Source organism: Pezoporus occidentalis, unplaced genomic scaffold (assembly GCF_034315485.1).
Source record: "Pezoporus occidentalis ecotype Australia unplaced genomic scaffold, CSIRO_AGI_Poc_V1 ctg2, whole genome shotgun sequence".
NCBI classification, from domain to species: domain Eukaryota; kingdom Metazoa; phylum Chordata; class Aves; order Psittaciformes; family Psittacidae; genus Pezoporus; species Pezoporus occidentalis.
The window spans coordinates 14,902,846-14,925,609 of NW_026913855.1; the positions used below are offsets into that span (position 1 = coordinate 14,902,846).

At 40.8% G+C, this 22,764-nt stretch overlaps 1 long non-coding RNA gene across 2 annotated transcripts in view; it reads left to right on the forward strand.

The window, feature by feature from the left end:
* Positions 1-20,576, forward strand: part of LOC134163258 (uncharacterized) — a 43,183-nt gene extending 22,607 nt beyond the window's left edge. For both annotated transcript variants that reach the window (XR_009964645.1, XR_009964646.1), the window contains exon 2: positions 19,636-20,576. This is a non-coding gene — a long non-coding RNA (uncharacterized LOC134163258). The remainder of the gene's footprint in view (positions 1-19,635) is intronic.
* Positions 20,577-22,764: the final 2,188 nt, after the last annotated feature.

The following is a 22,764-nucleotide window of genomic DNA, read 5'->3' on the forward strand; positions in this document are numbered from 1 at the left end:
GTAATCTCAAAAAAAAAAAAACCAAAACCCACAAACTGCCCTTTTTTTATTATTTTTTATTTTCATTTGAAATTCTTTGTTGCTTTGTTGGAGAGCTAGCTGCAGCAGACCTAAGCGCATTCACCTCAAAGCTTTGTCCAGATCAAGATCTCATCACAGACTGAATGTCAGATTCTCCTCCATTTTGTAAGAGCATTTGAATTCCTATTTTTTTCCCAGTGCTACCCATTGCTGAGTGAAGGGCTACATTCATTATCTTTCCCAAATTTGCATAAACAGCCTTTGGTGGAACAAGAACAGAAACTTAAACACACATTCACTGGCATCTAAGCCACTGCCTGAGTTGTCATTCTCAGTCTGTTCTCTAGTCCAGTTAGATGTTTATGTGTCATATGGTGAGAGCCAAAAGCAAGCTAGTGATTAGGGATCTTCTCTGCAAGAGAAGCTCCTATGCTCCCTCTTGTAGTAAATGCTTATTTGTGCAAAGCAAAGAGGAGAGTTTGAGGTTTAGCCAGCACAGTGGCAACAGCTGGTAAAATAGTGGCAAAGGGATGCTACCAAACGTGGGATCTGTTGTCCTTAGCCAGAGGAACTAATTATCCTGACTGCTTGGGTAGTTATAAATGGGGTAATTATAAGTTACAGTTTTGTGGATAGTTTACTGAAATAAGATACCTGTGGCTAGATGAATTTAGCTGGTGAGATCAATATACATTTGCAAATACTTTGGAATAGTGCAAGCTACATTCATTGGGGGATTTGTTACTTGCTGAATTAACTGTCTAATTCGGGTCCCATCTCACTTTATGGTAATTTTGTGCATGGTAATATTTTGCCCTGCTCTGTCATGGCAGTTTAAAAATTAGGGCAGGAATCCAGAATGGCCTTTAAAGAGCTTCACAGGTACATAGTCTATTGCCAATGCACCTGGAAGGCCAAGTTCTGCCTTCAACAATCATTCTCTCTGGCCTCTATAGGAGTCTAGGATTTGTATCTTGAAGAGTTTTCCAGTGAATAACTACCTCAGTCAGGCCCCCTGAGGTTACAACAGATGCAGGCACCACAAATTGTGTTGTTAAAGAAATGCAGAAGCAGGCAGATGAGCAGTAGCTGGATTTGCCACCCAGCAAGGCAGGGCAAGAGTAGGGTAAATTCCAGTTAAGAGGCAATTAGAACCAGCGCAGTCTTGGATGATAAAGTCAATTACGGAAGGTGGGGTTTATTAATATGAGTGTAATCTCTGTGTGCTTAAATCAGTTTTGAAGGTGAAACTTTAGCTTCTAGGTCTCATTGGAAATTTTCAAAAGAACCTGCCTTTCTGAGCTATTGCCAGATTTCCTATTGTTTGCACATACAAATTCTCATTTTGAATCTTGATAAGCTCTTGACTTTAATAATATCTCAAGAATTCAGTTTTCATAGCTTATTTATCATGCACTGAATTAAGAAAATCCTTTTGTTGTTGGTAAATTCACTGCCTTTCAGTTTCCTTGAGTATCAGCTTGCTTTGTATTGTCAGAGAAGATAGAGGAACACTCCACTTAACCTCTCAACATCATTCTCTACTCCCTTTTCAAGTAATTTTTATATGCCTGTAATACTGTATAACTTGTATAAATGCTACCTTTTAAGAGAGAATAATGCAATCTCTCAGTATCTGTATAATGAACTATTTCTGTTACATTCCACTGCCTAATAGTGTGTTTTTTTTCCATTGAGGGATGCCTTACTCAATCGTTCTGACAAACTGCTGTTTTCTTGTAGCAAAATTGTTCAATATAGTGTTTTTACTGTTTTGTCAATAAGCAAAGGAAATAAAAACCTTATGGGATTTGAACAAGAACATTCACACTCCGTATGTGAGCAGCCTTTGAATTGGAGTATGGTGGGGAAGCAAACTATAGTATGCAACCTGTTTACTGAAGTGCATGCCAGTAAGTGAAATTTCATTCCCTTTTGCTAGGATTTCACTTTGCACCCATTTTCTCTCTCCTTTCCTTTTCACTGCTGTCTCACAATATCTGCTACTAGCAGCTATTTTGTTTTAATTGCTGGACTTGACTGAAGTTGTTTGTTGGGGTTTTTTGAGTGCTTACCGTAACAGTGGGTTTACAGGATGAAATTATGTGTTATCTGCTGTAGCAAAATATTTCTAGTAAGACCTGCTGTTCCTTGAGGCATTATCATAGAATCATAGAATAGTTAGGGTTGGAAAGGACCTTAAGATCATCTAGTTCCAACCCCTCTGCCATGGGCAGGGACACCTCACACTAAGCCATTATCAGGCAATTGGGAGCTCAGTAAAAAGGGAGAAGGGGAACTATCTCTAAGCCAAAAACTTGGGGTACTTTGGAGTACTAAATTCTTTCTGAATTTAGGCTATGTCTGCATCTAAACTTCAGTCTTTTGCTGATGAATGGTGTAGAAGTGTGAGTTGAATGGAGGTAGTCATTTTTCCTAATCACACGAGGAAAAAGATTGAATGCAGGAAACTTGAAGTTGGTTCAAGTGATGCAGTCTTATATAACATGTATAAAGCCTGTGGAAGGCATTGTCACGAGCTATCTACAGATACTTCTGAGGATAAAAAGATCATCCAAAAATGCTGTAGAGAACACTTAAACTGTTTCAGGGGACTGAGAGATCAAAATGGAATAAGCCTTTTATTGATCAGCTGCTGTTCCTATGTGCCAATTATTCATTATCTGACCTCTTCAGGTAGTATTGCATGCTTGTTTCTGGCCACTCATTGGAAGCACGCTGAATTAAATCTATTTTATGCCAGTGCTCTGGTATGATGCTGCAATTTATGTGTTTGTTATCACTTGTGAGTTTACACAGGTTCAAATGATGTTAATTAGTCTATTTTGACGTCAGTGTTCCTTGTCTGTTGAGACTGACACAGCTCCACCCACTTATAAGTGAACATGTTAATTAACTCCTATTAGGCACCTAAATATGGCTCTGGAGCCAGGGAAATAGTGACAGCTGATGGCCCTTTGGGGCATAAATGGTTTCCCACTATGATCAATATTCTCCACTGCTGAAAATGCTTCTTACTTTTTGGACTTCCACTCACTTAACTCTCCCTCTGGCAGTAGTTTACAATACCGAGTGCAACCAAGAGTTCAAGCAGGGTAGCCTTAAAAGCTGCCGTAATGACATCTATAGAAAAATCATCTAACTCAGTTTTCATCTTCAGACAGGAGGTCAGAGTTCACAGATTTTGTTGTTAGGCAGCTTCCATTTTGACCCCTTTCCCACCCCCCGACCCCACTTAGCCAGTGGGTTAAAAGGCTGCTTAAAATACACGGTTTCTTTCTTGATGCATCAGAACTCCCAGATACTCTGGGGATCAAGTACAAAATCCATGTTTCAGTGCTCTGAGTCCCAGATGGACCTGCTTTCTAATGCTGTTTATTTCAACTTCACGGGCGGAACAAGCCCTGTTTGGAAGCAGTATTTATGCTTGGCACAGAGAGGGACAAGGCAGGGTTTGTGGTTAACATGGCCCCGTCAAGACACTTCTGGGTGGGCTCTAGATTAGAGCACCACAAGTGTGTTCATAGTCAGAAGGTGGGTTATGCTTTAGGTTGCTGCCTCTTTAGGCACAAAGTCCTGTTTCTACTGGGTGCAGCAGTATTCTCTCTGGCTGTAAGAAACATGCAAAAGGTGGTGAGGTGGAGGGAAAGCAGGCCACAGCATACATATTTTGTTCCCTTTCACCTAGATCACAAAAGCAGATGAAAGCCAATATAGCCAGGGCATGGTGGACATCATTCTGAAGCTGTGTGTGGGGATCTGAGATCATTGAATTGAAGTCCTTGGTGATCTCATGGAAAAGTTTTCCAGTATATTCATGTGACTTGGACTCAGAATTTCTGCTTTTACGGAAGTCTTAGACACACTGAAGCTGAAGACCCACTGAGGGAGAGATGTAGACTACATTGTTATCCCTGTTACTCTAACAGATCTGATTTTTCAGGAATGATGCACACACAATAAATAGCTCCAATAGCTTCAGCTCTGGAGATCCCTATGTAAAGTTGCACACAAGCCATGTGTAGCAAACCAGCTGTAGTTTGCCCATCTCTGGGTCCCAGAATCCTTCTCTCTACTTTGTGCTTCCTTCATACAGTCAGTTTTCAATATCTATTAAGGCTCCAAATTCAGGTACTCTGCATATAGCTGTGGAAAAGTCTATTGAGCTTTCTAGGGACTTGTTGCTATATGACTGGGATATGCTGGCACAAAAACAAATACCATTTTGAAGGTATGTAGGAGATATAAAATAGTTTTCCTGGATTTTACTGTATAGGAATGTTATAGGACTGGCAGCACTGAAGTTGTTTACTCATTACAAGCTACACTACCCAACTGTGTTTAGTGTTGGCCAGTATTAGCCTGAAGCAACCAGTCTATCATGGGAGAAGAGGTGTTAATTCCCTTTCTGTGCCACAGCAGCCCAGGCATTGAACAAAGACACTGTGTACACTGAACTGTGGAAACTTACAGGATTGTAATTAGACGTTATACTATTGACAGTGATTTTAGTGAGTTTTTGGTTACCTGGTTTGGATGAGACAAACTTTATAAATGCAAAAGTTAGTTGGTAGCTGAGAAAAGGACCCAGATACGTTTCATGTTTCAGTGGACCTGATGGGTACGTGAGTTTTGGTCATTTTGTGCAGAGCTGACCTTATGTCTGAGCTGACAGCTAAAGGTGAAGGAGCAGCAGATCCGTAATTATTCAGATGTGAAATAAGAAAGATGATTCATTCAGGACACTTGGAAGCCAAGGAGTGCCAGTGAAAGGAGCCAGGCTTTCTTGGCTGAGATATAGGTGCATTAATTGACAAAGATATGTTTGCTTTAGGGCATGACTAGTCGAACTTCAAGAAACACATGATTTCTTATTTGGAGGGGAGAAGGAATAGCATTAAATGTTTTCATACAGGACAATGGAAACCCTTGTACCTGTGTCAGACCACTGTGGTTGTCGTGGTTTAAGCCCAGCTGGTAACCCAGAACCACGCAGCCACTTGCTCACTGCCCCCATTCTTCCTCCCCTCTCTCCAGGAGGGATGGATAAGAGAATCGAAAGAATGTAACTCCCACGGGTTTAGATAAGAGCAGTCCAGTAACTAAGGTATAACACAAATCACTGCTGCTGCCACCAATAATAATAATGATAAGGGAAATAACAAGGGAAAAGAATACAACCGCTCACCACTCACCAACCGCTAACCAGCCCAACCCGAGCAGTGATCTAGCCCTTCCGGGTAACTGCCCCCAGTTTATATACTGGGCATGACGTGCTGTGGTATGGAATACCTCTTTGGCTAGTTTGGGTCAGGTGTCCTGTCTCTGCTTCCTCCCAGCTTTCCCTCCTCCCTGGCAGAGCATGAGACTCAGAAAGTCCTTGCTCAGAGTAAACATTACTGAGCAACAACTAAAAACATTGGTGTTATCAGTGCTGTTCCCAGGCTGAAAATCAAAAACACAGCGCTGCACCAGCTACTAAGAAGGAGAAAAATAATTGCTATTGCTGAACCTGGGACAGCAGTATTGTTTAGAGCAGGGAAACATAAAGAAATTGTTATATCAAACAATTACAGAATGGTTTGGATTGGAAGGGACCTTAAAAATCATCTAGTTTGAAGCCCCCTGCCATAGGCAAGAACACCATCCACCAGACCAGGTTGCTCAAAGCCCCATCTAACCTGGTCTTGAACACTGCCAGGGATGGGGCAGCCACAGCTTCTCATCCACACCGTCTTCCTGGTCAGATAGCCCATAGCATACCCCCACTGTAATGTCCCCTGTACCTGCCCTCTCTTTAATCCTGATCCATAAGCTCTCAGTTTACTCCTCATCCACCCCCAGAAGGAGTTCTGGCAATTCCAGATGGACACTGACATAGATAGTGACACCCCCTCCTCATCTTCCCTGGTTGTCCTTCCTGAAGAGCCTATATCCTTCCATTCCAACACTCCAGTGATAGCAGTCATCCCAGTACCTCTCTGTGATGTCAGTAAAATCATGGCCCTCTTGGCACACACACGTGTCTAACTTTTCTTGTTTATTCCCCATGCTACATGTGTTTGCATAGAGGCATTTAAATTGGGCCCCTGGTGAAGCTGATTTACTGGCTATCTACATACTTTTGATCTTATATATATCTATATACTCTTTACGTTAATCTCTGGGACGTTCTGTGTGGGAGATGCTTTTAGTGCTGAAGCGCAGGGAGTGGTTTCAAGATTTTGGCTAAAAGTAGACCTTTCTGGGCAAAGAGACTGAAAAAGAACACAGAAAGAGATGGTTGCATACTAGAAGGAAGAGGGAGCCTGGAAGACTGTCGTGGTTTAAACCCAGTCAGCCACACAGTTTCTATTACACCCCCCCCCCCCCCCCCCGCCCCGGCTCCTGGAGGGATGGGGAGGGGAATCAGAGGAATGTAACTCCCACGGGTTGAGATAAGAACAGTTTAGTAACTAAGGTATAACACAAATCACTACTGCTACCACCCATAATAATAATGATAGAGAAATAACAAGGGAAGAGAATACGATTACCACTCACCGAAACAAGCCCGACCAAGAAGAGAGTGCCCTTCTGGGTAACTCTCTATTACCTCCTCAGGCATGACGTGCTGTGGTATGGAATTCCTCTTTGGCTAACTTGGGTCAGGTGTCCTATCCCTGCTTCCTCCCGGCCTCCCCTCCTCCCTGGCAGACCATGAGACTCACAAAGTCCTTGGTCAGAGTAAACATCAGTGTTATCAGCTCTGTTCCCAGGCTGAAATTCAAAACACAGCGCTGCACCAGCTACTAAAAAGGAGAAAAATTGACTGCTACTGCTGAACCCAGGACAGAGACCTATGTGGATTATAGCAGAGGTAATACAAGAGGGCTTTAATAATCCAGCATATATATGTGGACTATTTCCAGCAGCAGTTATTTCTCCTTTGGTGCTTCCAGCAAAAACTGTAATACTTTGTGGTTAAAACAGTAAAGCAGTATGGAAGAAAACTGTACGGTCCTGAGAGGATGACATTGTTTGTTACGCACTGACCAGTTCTTATTCAGTTTAGTTTTGCCTTAAGATGCCAGCACCTAAAGCATCAGTCAGGCTGCAGTGTTAAGTCAGGAGAGATACACCAGTCTGTATACCTGAACAAGTACATTAATGTTCGACCTTTTGCTTCTTCAGGAGAGAGAGAGAGAGAGAGAGTGGGTGAATATGGATCAGATGGCCAGCAGCAGCCAAGCATTGTCAAAGCTAAATTATACATGGCAAGTATCTACCAGATAGAGAAAGTCTGTGGAGCACTATTTGTACGTAGCAGAGAATCTCACAAAGGCAAATGTTAATTCACTTGTTTATTTTTTTGTTATGACTAAGAAGTTCGGGACCAGCTGAAGGCTTTGTTCACAGACAGAGTTTTACAACACACACATTTAAAGTTTTTTAAAAGAATCCACATAAGATCCTAGAGATGTGTCCAGTCATTATATTATTCACATGGGGTATGTTGTAAAGCCTAAAAAGGGTGAAATTGTTCAGATGTTCCAAACTGAACAATGAGCTTAGATATAAAAATATTCTGAAAATAAGTTCTGTATTAACTGGGAATGTGCGAACTTTAAGTTCCATCTATAAGGATGTGTGTGTTAGTCTCAATATCCAGTTCTGTATGTCCTGTTGAATCAGCTGTGTAGGCAGTTATAACTTCAAGTTCTTTGTAATGTGCTTCCCTTTGCAGCCAATCTTATATCCTTAATGAAGGCTTCTGAAGGAGAAAGAAGAATTTGTGATGAAGTCAAAAAGCTGCTCAGACTGAAAGTATATAAGTCCTTCTCTATAAGAATGAATAAATAGCATACTCTCCATGTGTGGCTCATCCTATAAAATAGGACTGTTGTAAAACCTGTATTTGCATCAGATAATCTGATGATCCAGCTATTCTGAAGAGTTATTATCAGATTTTTAACAGATATTCACATGAGTCTTGAAGAGAAAATTCAGGCAACAGATCTTCACATGCTAAGTGTTCATGTTGAAAATGAAACCTGTATTTTGTATCTCTCTCTTTCAGATTTGACCAGAAGTTTGGATGCAAAACTGAAGATTTTTTTGTAACTTTTATCATCCTGAGTTTTGCAGCTTCTGTTCAAAAAAAAAGTCATGTTTATACATGTGTATTTATACATGCATTGAGGTAGGTCACAATCATTTTTGTGACTTCTTGGTGTCTGGAAATCAGGGTGGTGAGACTCTCCACAGTCCTTAGAGAAGGAGTATTCATTAGTAATGAAAGGAGCAATTCCAAACTGAATGAGTTCTGCTCCATTTTTCTTTGTATCTAGAAACCACTTCCTTTCCTGAAAGCATCAAAACAGCCAAAAAGCACTAGTGACCAAGCAGCATAATTACAAGTAGAAATAAGAACACAAATTGGCCTTCTGAGACCTATTGTAGGCGTAGGGAATACATTTGAAGTTAAGGTCTATATTCCCAAAGTTCGGATATGTTTGAGTTTCTGGTTTTGGCATAGGACTGTCCTACTTATAACTAACTAGTTTGCTCGTGTTTTCCTTGGATATTTTTCCTGAGTGGGCTTTTTCACTGTGACTCATGCAGAATAAAGCAAGCTAGTTTGGAGTGTGTGAAAGCAGGCTTCCGGAAGAGTACCAAGTCAAACTATATAAATCTTAGGCATACTAAAGGCATGTTGTCTTTGAAAACCCATACAGACATTCTCTGGATGGAGTAATGCCTACAACTTAGGATTGACTCTTTTTTTGGTTGTGTTTAGGTTTTTCTGGTGGTTCAGTTAGAGAATGTATTGTGTATTGCAGAGAAATACTGCCTGAAAGAGAACTGAGAGAAATGCAGTTCAGTGGTTAACAAGAAATTAATCAAGCAAGTGGGAAAACTGGGAATTTTTAAACAATCTCATTGAAGTGATTTTGGATTTTTTTTTTTAGCTAATCGAGGAAATTTATGGTGGATTGCAGAATGAGCCTGTAACTGAGCATTTTAATGCTGGGCAAAATGGAGAATTAAGTCATTCTATTAGCTTCTGATGCCCTGGCATGATTTGGTGTTATTCTAAATGGTGAATGCCATATTAAAACTTTTGTGGGACCTTTTAATTATTAGGTTGTGATGAGATACACTTTGCAGTCGTTTCATCAAGAAAATATTACTGATGTTTTACATTTTTCCTTTTCAACTTAAGTAGCTGCTAGACTCCAATCCTGCTATAAGAATCTCTTAAATTCACTAACGAAATGCTAAAACACAATATCAAATTACATTTAGATAATGGGGTTTGAGGAGGAAAAATGTGTTTACTTTTAATAAAAATACACTGATGTAGTGTTTGTTGCCAAGCAAAGGCTGTAGAAAACATTGGTGATTTTATCCTATTCTGCTATACCAAATCCACAATTAGGCTATGAAATTTCCCCTTTTTTTGAAACTACATCATTTCCCTCTTTCTGTGTATGGGATAAACATGAATGTCATGGCTTCTGCATTTGTTAGTATTCTTGTAATTTTGGGAGGTCCCCTCCTAGTTATTGGAATGACTTCCAGCAGTACATATCTACCGGAGGAAGAGAGCACACTGGTTTGAAGCGATTCTTGGAGTATTTGTTGCATTTTCTTTAAAGCTGGTACCATCTGGGATAGTGTGGCTGAGAGTTTTAAACTGTGGGGAGAAAAAAGGCAATTTCTAGGCCTCATGACTCTGGTGAAAAAAGCCCTGAAACATAATGACCCAAAGGCTTCAAAATGCAGGGGGCAAGAAGTCAAGGACTCATAAAACACCCCAACCCCCTCCTGATCTAAATCAGTTACAATCTGCCTGAAATGCTTGTTGAGTGCCAGTGTTAGTGGTTCTGAGATAACCTAGGTTGTATTTTTTGGTTGTATTTGTGTGATGAATTACTTTATAGCTTGTTGGGGGTTTGGAGGTGGGAGGGTTGTGTTGTTTACATGCTGTGGATTGATTGCGAACAGTTTCCCAGAGAATATTCAATATCCGAAATTTCAGCTGGGTTGATTAGCTGTGAATGCTTGCATATGCTGTGTGGCATCGTTCCAGTTCCTGAATTCAATGAGCATAACGACTTTGGCAGTCCAGATTTTGAAAAGTACTGGTGGTGTGTGGAAGGCACCATTTTCCTTCAACTCCCATTGGCAAAGAGAGAGAGAAGGATAGGTTCTGTTCATGGACGTGGGTGGAACATGGTATAAAGATGTCTTCTTTCTCAGGTAGCTCTACAAGCTGCCCCAAATATAAGTTGTTTTGTGACCCAGAGAATACCTTGAGCAACAAAAGGGATTGGTCTGCCACTCACTGCTTTTTTCCAGGGCTTATTCACCTGTCAGAGGTGAAGCTCCATGACTGAGTTTAAGCAGGAGCAACAATGGGATGCGATGGAATGAGGGAGAAATGCTATAATGAACACAGTACATTTCTGCAGATAGAGATTATACTTCAAGCCATTTAAGCACATTATTCTTTGAACACAGAGGTCTGCATTTGTTTAGTTTTTCTTCGGCATGATTGGCAGCATATCTGTTGAGAAGAGGCAGAATACCAGCCAGGGAGCGGTTTGGTGGGTCAGAAGAGTAGGCAAGCAAAGCTGTCCAGCATATGGAAGTCTGCAGCATTACAGCACACAGCCTGAGACAGGCGCTGCTCTCTTCCTAGAAATCCAGAAATCAGTGACGTTCCTTCAGTCCAACTGAACAGACATTTGGCCTAAACAGGTGGGACCTAACCATTTTAATCAGATTATATGTGGAGGTTTGGGGTTTTTGGGGGGTGGGAGGGTGGATTACAAGCATATGTGGTGGGAAAGGCAAGTAAATGATCTCTAAGAGGAAGCAACCAAGAGCTTCTTATTAGAATCAGCAACGTTCTCCTTATCTCAGTGCAGAGCTAGTTGCATTTTCTTTTGTTCTTTCAACAGGTTAGTAATTACTGTTGCAGTAATTAGGCTTGATGGAGAGTATATAAGACGATAAATGGTTATTCTGTGCAGTAGTGGGGGATATTTAGTGCCAAGCTTATTATTTTCAGTCAAAGCTAATTATCTCTATTATAATACATGACTCTCTTTCTTGAATTATGAGTGGGAAACGGCTGAATAGATTTTTTTTTTTTTTCCAAAGTGCCCTGAACCATGGAGAGAAATGAAAATTAAAAACAATGAAAAGCTTGTTAGACAATGAGAAGACTCATCTGTAAAGCTATTTCTGACAGATTTCTCTCTCTGTCTCATCTCTGGTTATATAAATATCAAATGCTTATCATGAAATAAATTGTTGCTTTACACATGATATGGGTATAAAAGTTTAGTTCAGACATCAGAGAAGCCACTTAGGCTTCAGTGGATCTCAAGCAGTGAGCTGCATGGCCACTTGGGTGTTATGGAGCTGGCTGAAATGAGGTTGCCCAGCCATGCAGCTGTGCTGCCCGCAGCCTGGCTGACCTCCGAATTGCTGAGGTGATCAAGGGATTTACAGATGTTCCCATCAAGCGCCTTTGAAAAATACTGGCTGCCCAGAATAGGCATCTGTTTTGCTTGTATTTAGGGCCTGCCCTGGCAGTCTGGACAGGGAAGCAATGTCAGAAGGGATTTTACCCTCTGTCTGGCTTACCTCAAGCAATAAGGTCAGCAGAGAGCATGACTTTGATTAGTAGGGTTTGCCTACTCTGCAGATGCTAGCCTGTCATTTATTAATAATGCAGTCATCCCTCCTCCACTTACATCATGGTTTCAATTTGTAGCAGTGACAGGGCTGATCACCTTTCAAGTCTTAGCCACCTTACAACATACCCTGGGTTTGCTTTGCCCCCACACATCAGAATCATGCGGTAACTTGACTCTCTGACTGGTGAAATACTGTAGTAGAGCTGCAGTCTGCTGCCAGCCGTGGCAGCCGCAGTTTAGCTGGACTCCTAGCACCCATTATCCCAGCCCTCCCAACTACAGTCCTGAATGTTCTTCCCATGGGAACTGGGGAGCGAGGCTAGCTGGGAAAAGGTGGTGCACAACCACATTTGGTCTTCATGTGCTGACAGCAGCATTAGCATGGACAGCTGGACCCAAGAGCTGGGAAGTGCTCCCGGGCTCAGTGAAGCTGTCACTGAAGTACTCTCGTCAGGCCGTGTTGGGTGATTGATAGAGCAATGGAAAAGGCAGCTGTTTGCTGTTGAATGTAAATACTCCTGTGTTACGAAGGCACAGGGTTGGGGTAGAAGCTTCTGTCTTGCATATATACTTTCTCTAATTTTTAAAAATTGTGATTTTTATTTGAATTTAATTGCCCACAGAAGAGAATCGGTAAAGCTTTCCTGCCTATTTACAAGGTGGCTTTCCTTAGAAATTCTGTACTGTGCTTTTCCATGTGCTACACAACAGATGTTTGAAGCTGATCGGTGTCATGTGTTGCATTTTGCGGTACTTTAATACGTGCTTCTGAGAGACAAGCAGTACAAAGAGGAACCAGGTTACTAAGATGGAGAAAATTTTCACAGCACTAGTATTTGCCTGTCTTTGGTTACTGGCAGTAAAACCACATCAAACTATCACTGTGCTGCTCATCTGCTGGTCATGCTAAAAGCTGCTTTACTCCCATCAGAAATTCCATCCTTTACCTTAATTTTTTCCAGCATTCTTTTGCACCACACAAAAGCTCTCTTTATTGTCCTTATAGATTTTATACGTCTCATAAAATTCAAATCAGACTTCCTCAGTTTTCTCTGGTAACACCATTCTTGTAGAGAGGTGGTGTAAGTGGGCTGCTGTTTTTTGATGACACAGGTATTATTTCAATTTATGATGCCATACAAATCATCTTTCTCAAATTAAGTGTGACCTTGTGAACTCTTATGGGGAACTTACCCTGGAGATGTCTATGTCTGATGTTAAGTTCATCATTATAGTGTCCCAATTTCAGTTCAGGTTAGCGATGGCATTTCAAGAACTGTTTCTTAGAGGTGACTAAACAGAGCCATAGCAAATATACCTTACTAATTCAAATTCCTGGTGTAATTGAAAGTTCAATTTGATGAAAATGAAAGGTGCTTTCCACCAAACTTCTTATAGATCCTGTGGGGCATTAGCCATATATTCAGTAAGAGTGGCAGAGAATTAAAACCAGGTATTATTCAAAGGTGTTTTTTGCCATAATGTCATTATTATTTAAGGTCACCACTGGGTGAGGAAAAGTTCATATCTATTAGCACTTGCTAAGTTATTTGCATGAACGAGGGCTGTAAGATAGGGCCCTGGAATGGCTATAGGCTAATAGAAGCTGTGTAAGGGCTACCAAGAAGGCACTAAATGTAAAATTAGGACAGCACAGCTATACTTTAAATTGCATCTAAATGGGGATATTAAAATATTTATCTGAGATGCAGGAGAAGCGTAAGTCTCTTGACTTTCACAAAGCAAATGTATCTATAGCACAAACAGATGAAAATAGGGACAGTTTTCACATAATCAAATCAAACATGTCACACTGACTCTTTCATTCCTTGGTCTGAGAATCCAAAATTTAGTAGGTAACAAGTAAATATTGTAAAACATAGTATTAGCTGATCAGATCTGGCAAGAAGCATAACCCCAGACTAGGAGCTTGCAGTACCAGAGAGCAGGAAAATCCATTAAACATACACAGCAGTAACTCATAACTGTAATCTTGTATAGATGTGTCTGCAAACTGTAACTCAAAAAGCCAAACTAACCCATTTACAGCTGCAGACATCTCAACAGAACAGCTTTAGATGCTGTTATCCTATTTTTGTTTTATGTCTCTTTTTTGTAGCTGCAACTTAACTCTTTTAAAGTGTATCTCTGTGGGAACTGATGGGGTTTATTATGTTCATTTGTGTACAATAAGAACGAGAATGATCGATTTAGTTTATGCTGGTTCTTGTTTGTTTGGCTGCGTGACAAGGTTGCTATCAACAGAAGGGATGAAGCATGAGGTAATGACTACAGCTTAAATGAGAACACTTGTCATACCTGCTTTTTGCTTGGACTCATCAGCAAGTATCATGGCTTAGTGAAATGTGTGTGTGTTTTCTCTCATGTTTACAAACTGGCAAGCTTAGTGGCAGGTAAACTTCGACATTTCTTAACAGTTTCCTTCACCTCTGAAATCAAAGCTACTAGTATTGTGCTGAACTACTTAGTAGCTACTGAGAGTTTGAGAAAAAATGCATAGAAACCATTTCTTACAAAGGGTTTTCTGGTTTTGTTTTTTTGTTGTTTTTTTTTTACTTATTTATCATCTAGAAGAAATTAAAGTTGAGCCTTCTAAATGTGCCCCTTGGTAAAGTCATGCTGACTACTCCTGATGATTTTCTTGTCCTTCCATGTGCTTGGAAATGATTTTCAGGATTAGCTGTTCCATCACCTACCCAGGGTCAAGTAGTTATCTGCATCCTTGTTCTTGAACTTCTTGAAGACAAAAGTGACATTGGTTTTCCCTTAGTCATTAGGCACTTCTCCCAGTCACTGTGAGGAATCAAAGACGATTATTGAAAGTGGCCTTGCAATGACATCTGCCATTCCCTCTGTACTCATGTGCATCATATCATGGCCCATGTATGTCCAGTTTGCTTAAGTGTTCTCTGACCTGATCCTCTTCCTCCAAGGGTATATCTTCCTTGTTCCAGCCTTTACCCCCTGGCCTATAGGACCTGGAATTCCTGAAGGCCAGTCTTGCAGTGAGGCAAAGAAGGCATTCAGCACTTCAGCCAGGTCCCCAGTCTTGTTTGAACAATAGATTTAAATTTTCCCTAGCCTTCCTTTTGTCACCTATGCACTTACAGAAACCCTTCTTGTCATTGATATCCCTTACCAGATTCAGTTGCATGTGGGCTTTGGCTTTCCTAACTTTGTCCCTAGATGCTCAGAAAATGTCTCTGTATTCACTCCAGGTTACTCATCCTTGCCTCCACCCTCTGTATGCTTACTTTTTGTGTCTGGCTAGGAGCTATTCATCCACACAAGCCTCCCAGCAGTTCTGGAAATCACTGCGATGGACCACTCGTGAGCCTGGAGGAGATAATCCTTGAATATTATTCAGCTGTCTTGGGCCTTCTTTCCTTCTAGAGCCTTATCCTGTGGGACTCTTCTGGACAGATCTTTGAAGTAGTCTAAGTCTGCTCTCCTGAAGTCCAGTGTTGTGAGCTTGCTTTTCATTTTCTTCCCTGCCCTTAGGACTCTGAACTCCACCATCTCCTGGTGTCTTCCGCCAAAGCTGACTTTGATCTGCACATCCCCAGTGAGCCCCTCCTTGTTGGTGAGAATGAGGTCTGGCAGATCATCTCTCCTCATTGGCTTTTCTGTCACTTGGAAAAGGAAGTTGTCATTCATGCTCTCCAGGAACCTCCTGGATTGCTTATTGTCCTGCTGCGTTGTCCCTCCAGCAGGTATTAGGGTGATTGACATCCCAGATGAGGACCACGGCCTGCAAATGTGATGATACTGTACAAAGTTGTTTCTACTGCTTGGGCAATCTGATGAGGGACAGGAAGAAGCTATACTGATGATGGAGAATATTTATGTTAGTCCGTATCTGTGGAAACATGTTTTGTCTTGCATATTACCCTGCCAGCTGAAAATGTTACTACTAATATCCCTCTCCTACCTGGAGACTTTATTACCCACGCTAGAAATTACAGTACCTTCTGACCTGTGGCTCAGCATCATGGGGACCACTCACAGACCTGCTAAAGTCTCATAACCCTGTTCAAGTCAGGATAAACTGAGTGAACAATGACTAAATAGACTAAAAAGGATCTTAAGTCAACTTCACTCATTTTGTTTGAACACTCACTCACTAGCAGGTCAGCTTGCTGTAACCTCTGGCAAGGGTGAGAGGCAGATGGAAAGATCATCTTCAACTGGCATAGCTAGAACTGAAAAAGGACTTCTGTCTTTGGCTTTTTTCCACTCTAGACATACTCTGCATATGACGAATTTGGTTTTTAAAAGAAACCCACTGAATGCTTACTCAAAGAATTCTGCTGCTGCAGCATTCCTGCTCAAAGGAAGAAAGAGCTACAGTCTTGTCTTGGTTTGGGAGGTGAAAAATGTGATGGTATTTGCAATTATTGGTCTAACCTGGAGAGGAATGGCCAGTCAAGAATTGTATAAAGCACGAGAGAAATGATGCTTACGAATGAGAGCTGTAACATGCACTGAGCATTAACTTGTACCCTTGAACCTACCTAAGTATTGAGCAGTGAAGTCATGAGGATTAGATATCATCTGAAGAAGGCAGAAAATAAAAAGGAAGAAATACTGAATAAATTGGAGTTTGTCAAATGCAAACTTCAGAGGACAGATGCTTTGTGGAAAGGCCTTAAACTGTTGCTTTTTTCTTTGGCTGACAAGAGATTTTAATAAGGTGCCATCACAACTTTAAAACTTTATTTCTGGACCCACAAGGACTATAAGTGCTAGTTTTTTCTTCTTTCTTCTTGATGAGCTGCAATTTGCTGTCAGTTGCCTACAGTTCTCGTAAAGTTTATGTAAATTTTAATTCAGGAAAGACTTGGACTCCTCGATAAGTAAGTTTGGTAAAACTAGATTCAGTTGCAAAAAAGCTCCTCCTCATGTCATAGGCAATACCTCACACTGCTGCATCAGTGGTTGGATGGACAGGGGCTACGTGGGGAGTCTTTGCAAAATCTTGTTGAAAGAGCTGAACTCCTCTGGCAGAAATCCATGACAAGTTGCCAGAGATGAGCAGAAAACCACCTAGGTACACTTAAGCTCTCCATTCTGGGCAGCTGAGCGCGGTCACTGTGTGAGCCAGTCCACTGTTGAAGTGGGAAAAAATCCTTCAGCTTCCAGTGTCTGACAAACTGGGCACGTCTGACCTCTCGGTAGCCGTACCTGCCCCCTTTGCTCTTCTCCATTTTTTCTGCATCGTGAATACCATGGGTCTCAGAAGTTCACTTGCAGGTTTACCACTGCAGTCCCACCACCGTCACCCTCACATTTCCTAAGGCTGAGTGTTCCTTCAAGATTTCCTGAAATTCTGTTCTCTAAATCAGATAATGCTTATCAGATATGCTAATCAGATAATGGTTTGTTTCATAATCAAGCAACTGAGTCTTCATTCCACAGAGTAAGTCAAACATGCAGAACAGTAACAGCAGATGAAGAGGTGCCTTAACACACCCAATTAGATGCAGAAATTAGGTATTAGAAATAAGGAGTTGTAAGTTGCTTCTTTAAAAGGTTCACATGGTCGTACTAATGACGTCTTATTGCAGTTACTAAAAACACGCATTCTGTAATAATGGAATATAAGCATAAAGGAGTCTCATGAACACAAGAGCCAATGCTTTATATAAAAGTAAGAAATAAAGGGAGAAGCAATAAGTATTAAGAATTTATAATAACTCAAGAAACTGAGTTGTGCATTTCTGGATGTGTTGGAGACTTTCAACAGATATTTCCTATGGAAAGAATTTATGAATCAAAGCATAAAAGTTGTCCAGGGAAGATTGGTCCCACATGGATACTGTTGCTGTTTTAACTCATCCAAATCTTCCAAACTATTCACTATGAACAGATTGTATTCATAAGTACAGGAAGCATTTGCATTTAGTATAGCTAAATTAGCTGAAGCAGAGATTAACACACTCCATATAATGTTTAACCAGAAAATAGAACAGTTGTATGGCCAGAATGAGACATTTAGAAGGAAAAGATAGAGTGAGCCAAATTTTGTTCTTGGTTGGGGTTACCATAGATGTGCAGATGCAAAACATCTCTGGATTAATTTGCTTTCTGCTTGCATTGGCCTTCTTTTCAGTTATTATTTCCTATTTATGAAGACGGAAGAACTGAAATCTACTTTTGGCATCATGGAAAATGGCCAAGGCTACCCACCCTGTAGGGATCTATCTAGTGTACATTTGAGGGAGGAGGTAGATGCCATTTCTCCTATGTTATTTTAAATAATGCTATCTGGATAGTAGTATATTTCCCTTCTTTCTTTTCCTTTCAAGAAGTTCAAAGTGTTACTATGCTAAGAACAACTTTTGACTTGAGACTGAGATTACTACCAACCTCAACTCTTCAAGAAGTAAATAGGATTAGAAGGGTTTGTGGATAGCTTTGCATTCTCAGACACATTTAGCACTTCACAGCATAGAAACTCAAGATTAATAAATAAATAAATAAATAAGAATTGGAGTTCTCTTTTCATTCTCTTCCCTGGCATAAAAATTTTGCAAGCAGCTTATTTGTATTAGAAAGGCTGTACTTGTTTAAATTCATTAGATAACACACATACACTTGCAAGAAGATTAAGGATAGGCAGAAATGCTACCAAAGTTTCAAAATTGCTTATGAAAATACTTTTTGTCCCGAAATATCTGGAGTACTAGCACCTCTATGTCTTCCCAGCTTCATCCTGGACAGATTCAGTGAAACATGTCATACTTATGACCAAAATGTCATATTTATGAAACATGTCATATTTATGACCAAAACTTTGGAAATAAAGTAAGTATGCCTCAGGTTATAATTTTAAGAGTTAAATTATTTGTTTGTTTCCACTGGTGTTCCCATCATTACAAAGTATACCATTTGGAGTTGTCAAGTGATGCAGAGAATCATGCTGAAGGGTTCAAGAGATGGGTTGAAATTGACCTGCCCTTGCTCAAAGTAGGGAAATTCAACCCTGCTACAAAGATTCAAAACTTTGGTTCTTCATACACCATGGAGCTGATCCCAAATGGCCTTTTTGCTGATCTTCTCAGTGAAGCATCTTTTTACCTGTTCCCTGAAGTGAACAGGTATAAACCCCTTCATTGTTTACATTGAAGGGGTTTATATCCTTTTATATCAACGGGCTACCAAAGAATTTCTCTGGGGGCAGGAATGGTTACCAAAGCCTGAAGAAAATTTCCACTGAGCTCAGTGGCAATACGCCGAAGAGGCTGGGCATGATGTCTCTAGTTTGAAGCTTTCCTGGGGTAGAAGAAAATTCATTTCTCTGATACTGCTTAGCTCTCGTGAGTGTGTCAGTCAAATTTTTAATACAGTGTTTGTCTGTCACTGGGCATTTTCACTCAGGATGTAATATGACACAGACTTTTCCTTTAGATCTAAATTGGGATATCTAGAATATCTTGCTTCTTAATAGGTTCATGTGGCCCCTCCCCTAGTTCCTCACTTCCTGTGTCCCCTCTTGTGCCTTGATTTTGACACCCACCACATGAGAATATCCAGTTTCCACTGATCTGGAAAACATGGTGACTGGTACTGGAAGGACCACTGCAGTGACTGCGCCCACTGTCCACCATCTCATGTTCAGTATGTCTTTTCAAAACAAGGTTCTCATGTTCTGGCACAGCAGTATGAAGTGTTTATTGCTGTTGCAGTACGTGCTCTGAGACCTACGATAGCCTTTAATTCCTTGATTTTTTCACTCCAGCATCTCTTCAAGAGGAAAAAGTGAAAGCCTGATATGCTGGTATTTAATTATTCTTATTGTACAAGGTACAAGCAAAACTTCTACTCTTAATCATGGGTGTTTTAAAACCATAAACTCGTTGTTCATATTCATTAACAGTTGGGGAAGAAAGTTGATCTTTCCTGAAAATACTGAAGCAGATGGGAGCAGTGTGAATGCCAGAATATCCCTGCAAATTCTCCTAACATGAAACAGCTTTGGACAGTTCAGGACATCTGGAGTGAATATGGGAGAGGGAAATGAAAAATTTCTTGAATGTACTTAAAGGCTGAAATAGAATCACAGTGGCATAGACATGCAGAAACCCTGAATGAAATACACACATGGATATGACAGAATGCTTAAAAGGAAGTCAGCCTGCTAGAAGCAGAACTATTTTTAGTCTTCTAATGAAGAAAGCAGCTGTATTTGAGAAAACCAGTCACTCACTGCTTGGAAAAATCAGCTGGAACTCTTCTGGGTCCTGGTTTTCTTGGTTGCTAGAGGAAAATCTTATGTGTAAGCTCTTTTAGCCCTGGAGAACCTTAAATGGCAGTCATCTTGGGTTTTGAAGCACAGTTGGGAGCTTCTTGGGAACAGATTCACAGACTTCTGTTGGAGCCCATGGTCACTTTGCGGTATTCAACCACTCTTGGAATGAGTGCTTCTTTAGGAGACAGTGAGGATCTGGCAAAGTCCTCCAAGATGTACATTGAACATAACATTCTGCCTTTTTTTGTTCTGTGCTGTGCTGCTTGTTATCCAGTGTTTGTTTCTGTTCTGAGTTTCCCCAAAGCTTCACTGGGGTGCAGCAGTCTCTCCACTTCATCACAAAACCTCTGTTTTCTTATTTGTATAGTGCTTGCGTTAGGTGTGGGAATGGAAGGGAGCCACTTCATTTTGCTGTTGTAGTGAAATTTGAATTGTGAAAACTCACTGCTCTTCAAGTACCATATTTGTACAGAATAAGCCCATTTATAAGGTGTAGTTGTGGTGGTATAAAAGAATATTTTCCGTCTTTTTCTGTCATGTTGCTGAGTTAAACAAATGATCAAAGTGAATTATGTGTATCCAGGCTGTGACATGAATGGACAATAGTTATCACATGGTCAAAGCCATCGAATGTGCTTGCTGGAAGTGAAGGAGACAGCTTGATTTTTCTGCTGGCTTGAGAAACCATTTCTGAACTAGTGAAAGTAGATGCATTGTAGAAGGCTGAATGGAGAGAAAAGGGATTTCAGCTTAAAGCCAGTGTTGGGGAAGCCTGACCACAGCCATCTGCCTATGATGGCCTGGCATTTTTAAACAAGAGAATGAGATTAGTGGGGAGGGTGGCTTGGTTTTGAAAACCTACTTCTGCAGGTGATCTGTTAATTTTCTTCAGTGGCCACCTGCCCAAACCATCAGGAACTGGACAAGATTTTAAAGGTGAGAGAATGGCAGGGTATTCAAAAAGAAATGTCATGGAGAGTGAGCTGCTACCTGGCCTCTGTGGGTATACCTGCTCTGGGCAGCTTTGTCAGGCTTCTTCAGTCACTTCCAGCTCCCAGCCTTACATTTACAATCTTTTCTTGCCTGTATAATATCTAAAGTGTCTTATACAATGGGAAACCATCTTGTATGTAGGTACTTATATGCTCAAAAATTGGAAGGGTGGAGGAAAGGGTTTGTAAGCTCCAAGAGGAATATCCTGACTTCTCCTTTTTCAGTAAGACTGTGGCCCAGGGAAGAAGCTGATGCTCTCAGCCTCTTCCCATTTGCTTGGCACCTGCCACGTGCCTCCAAAGGGTTATCCCTCTTCAGATCTCCTGGCACAGTTTGTTCTATAATCGGTCCCTAAATCTGTTTCTGCTTGAGCAATATGGTTTTAAAACTAACCCCTATTACAAGTATTGAAAAGAGGGAAGATCGTTGACTGAATTGCATAAGGGATAATTACGTGAGTATTTACTCTGGCATAAGTTAGGCAGCTTGGGGGCAGTGACCAGCAGCTACAGGGGGCTTGGGGAGCTGGAGCCTCTTTGCCTGACTTGGGGGCAGCTGGAGCAGCAGGTCTGACCACAGCCTGTGCTTTTCACCACAAATATCTGAAGTTTTTAGCTGGTTTCAGTAGAGCCTGTTTTGCATAAACCACTTCTATTTTCCCATTACTCATATGTCCCTTTGTTAATAACATAATGTAAATAATTCTGTGCTGGATTTGGCATTCATCTAAACAGGTGTAACACTAAAGCAGTCGTAATTGGTTTCAGTGTTTGCAGCCTTCTCTCTGGCTGCATTTTCCAAAGGGGTTTACTTGTTTTCGCTTTTGAAGGCTCACTATTACCATAATTCACCCATCAGTCTCCTGCTTCTAATGTTAATTCAGTTTTATAACTTGGTAGGAGGCAAGATGAAATGCTTCAAGCTGCATCCTAAGGTTATTCTTCAAGTGGCCAGTGTTTTAAACTGATATGATGGGCATTGGCAAGAAGAGGTTTGTGATATTTATAGTCTTCAGGAATCTGTGTAAAAGTGAAAAAATGCTTATTCTGGTTCTGTATAAATACCACATCCAAAGCACACCTGTCTTCTGCCATGTGGGCCAGCTAATTGGTTTTTGATCTATTTTTACTGTTCTTAGCTGAAAGGCAATTTTTTGTTAAGTTTCACAGAAAGCTCTAGAGCTGTTTTAGGGGTTTGTAGCTGTGAAAAATAGCCATGGTTCTGTTATAAAAAGCATTCTCAAGGAATAATTACAATGATTGAGAATGCTTTTTAAAAAAACAGAAGCGTGTACATTTTTCATAGCTACACGTCTCTAAAATGGCTTTGTGGGTTTCTTCACATATTCAGGAAACTTTTAAAAATAAAAAGGAGCAAATCTATCTCTGAGCTTGGCAACAGATGAAGTTTATATTTCACAAGTATCTGAAAATGGGTTCCTCCCCATTTGCAGACACAGATGCCAAAGTTCTAAACTGACAGTGCAAAGTTTATATTGCAAGCTTTGTAAAGGAGCAAAGCAGCATTTTTCTGCTCCATGTCAGTCCTGCTCTTATGCCTGGCTGGGATGAAGCCTTGTTGGACAGTTGTTATTATTGTTATTGTTTATGAATTCCTGACCTTGTGGTTGTGCAGAACAGCAAGTCGTCATTGTTGAATCGGGAACCGTAGACATGAAAATAGCAAAAAGGTTGCCCCTGCTGCTAAACTTTTGGCAGTATTTTGTATTCCATTCTTGTCTGTATTAAAACACAGAATGTAGTG